The following is a 2,500-nucleotide window of genomic DNA, read 5'->3' on the forward strand; positions in this document are numbered from 1 at the left end:
ACTCAAAGCTCAAAATTTTGCCAGTTAGGCGTTAAGCAAACACGCTTTCAAAATCAGAAGAAAAAAAGGAAATGATTTTTTGATCATAGTACCACTTTAAGGATTGGTGTTTAAATGTGAGTGGGCACTGATGGGTAAATATTGCGTGACAAAAGGCAGTAGTTTTCCATGGGAGTGGGGTCTCAAAGCAAAAACCTTCCAACAGGGGGAGGGAGGAGGAATAACATAATATCACCCTAATATGACAACCGCAAACTAAAACATTCTTTTTGTACGTTTTTTTCGAGTTGGTCTTCGTTTTCGAGGTCTTCGTTTTCGATACTACCATCAGTTATTTTTATTTCATAGCTTAGAACCATAAAAATAAAGGTATTTTGTAGTGAAAGTTATAAGTTTCATTACAGAATAACATGATATTCAAACCAGGGGCAGATGTAGTGAGAGCCATTACTAGTAATATCATCAGTCTCTATAGTATCAGCTGAAAAAAGTAGTTCAAACATGGTAATTTATTTCACTATCTATTACGTGAGCACCAGCTGTTTTTAGGTCAAATCGGGCGGAAAAATGGAAATATGCCCTGCCAACCTGAGGCTATTTTTCCGTCGGTTCTGTGACAGTGTCTTTAGTTAAGCTGATCGGATGTCGGCGTGAAGTAACAAACATGATAGTGGTTCTCGAGTATCTCATATGGGAAAGGGAAAGGTCGTTTCGGTGGATGTTTATAAATGCTGCTACCCGTAGACCCAAGAAGATAGTGAGATATGTTGTATTATCATGCATGAGGTGATTATGGAGTAAAAGAGGTTTATTACCAAAGAAGGCGTTGATCAGTTTTGGTAGTTCATTCTCCAATTAAATCGACAATACGTTATGAGACGTATTTGTTTGTGCCTTTTCTTTAGAAATGTGTCGTATCACAGCCCTTACGAAATTTATAAAGTTTATTATTACGAACATCCTGATTCCTAAAGCAATTCTCCTTATTAGCTACGCAATGTCATAAGACTCAAGAGTAGTTGATTTGACGCGGGACATTTAGCACAGAGAACTTTGAAGTTATTCAAACTACGTCATTCAAATCGCCCATCGAAAACATGAGCTAAATTTTGAATGCCGGTGTGGGCACATTGACGCGAATTTTTAAACAGCAGCAAATATCTGGCGGGGCATTTACAGCTCAAGTTACCCTCGATAAGTATTACAGACGATATCAATGTTTATGTCTCGATGGTAAGGTATAGCAACTGCCGAGCTGGTCAAGTTCAAAAGCGACGAGGATTATCATCATATCCTAGGTAAACCATCACAAATATAATAACCTTTTGAACAGTCAGCACTGTCGTTTAGATATTATCAGAAGCTCAAAACTCTCTCTGGTGCAATTCAAGGTTTTTCCAGGTGTACCATCACTATTATAACCTTTCCGCAGTCAGCAGTCCTTTCGATCTGAATCTAAAAACTCTCGCAATTTCAGGGTTTCCCATGTTTACAAAGTCTATTCTGGAGAGACTTGCTTTTTTTAGTTGTAAACATTGCTGTGTCAATTTTGCATTTACTGGCACAAGGATGAAAGGCGATTCTAAATGACAGTTTAAACCAATACAGTAAAAACCCGCGTATAAGAACCTAAAATTTAAAAACCTGTTAAGCTAAATTTTTTATTTTAAAGCTCCTTTTCATAAGAACCTATTAAAATTTTCAATAGGGTCTTATTTTACAAAACTGAAGGCACAGATGGAAAAGCACAGCATTTAATGGACACTGCAGTATGAAAGACATGCATGCTAGTGCTTCGGAAACTTGATATAAATTCTGAAATTTACTGTATGGTTTTCTAAACTGTATTCTAGATAATTTTTTAATACAGGAATATATGTCATATCATATATGCCCTCTAGTTGTTATTCGTGCTGATCGCTAGTGCTCCTATCAAATAAAGAACCTCTTTAAGAACCTAAGTAGTCTAAAGTTCCGCTGAATACCAGTAAGAGAACCTATTTGTGCTAAGTTTGAAAAATCTTGGTTCTTACACCCGGGTGTTTACTGTAGCACAGAGTCAATTTCACAATTTCACGGGGATTATGGGGGAAAGGAGAGGAAAGTGCATCATTGAATCAACTTGAAACATAGAAAAGGTTGATTATTTGCACTTCATTCTGTTGCACTATCAACTTTTATCGTATAGACTCCCTGAGCCGATTGGTCACACAGAAAGTAATTCTCTTCTTCATTTTTAAATACGTGTTTCTCACCCGAAACGAGTTTTATGCCGTTGATTGATGGATATCTGCCTGCTTGAGGAATGATATTGCTTTCTTTTTTTTTTCATGTATAGTAAAAATTCTAAAACTTGGTAAGGCAAAACAGTTGCATCCTAGATTCAGTAGACAAGACCGTACATGTCAGCGTGTTATAATGACTATCTCTAGTTGGAAGAAAACTTGTACTGATTAGTATGTTTAATACAGAATTAGGTAATTGGTAAAAATCGAACAAC

General features: G+C 36.6%; 1 protein-coding gene across 2 annotated transcripts in view; it reads left to right on the forward strand.

Moving 5' to 3' along the window:
• LOC137997889 (adhesion G protein-coupled receptor L3-like) overlaps positions 1-2,500 on the forward strand; it is a 91,558-nt gene that overhangs the window by 8,514 nt on the left and 80,544 nt on the right. Inside the window, exon 1 of one of the 2 annotated variants that reach the window (XM_068844212.1) lies at positions 1,087-1,298. The exons of the other annotated variant lie outside the window; for it this stretch is intronic. The gene's annotated coding sequence lies outside the window, so the exon portion shown is untranslated. Of the gene's footprint in view, positions 1-1,086; positions 1,299-2,500 lie in introns of those variants that run through there. 2 annotated transcript variants of the gene reach the window in all.

This window comes from Montipora foliosa, chromosome 1 (assembly GCF_036669935.1).
Source record: "Montipora foliosa isolate CH-2021 chromosome 1, ASM3666993v2, whole genome shotgun sequence".
In the NCBI taxonomy this organism is placed as follows: Eukaryota; Metazoa; Cnidaria; class Anthozoa; order Scleractinia; family Acroporidae; genus Montipora; species Montipora foliosa.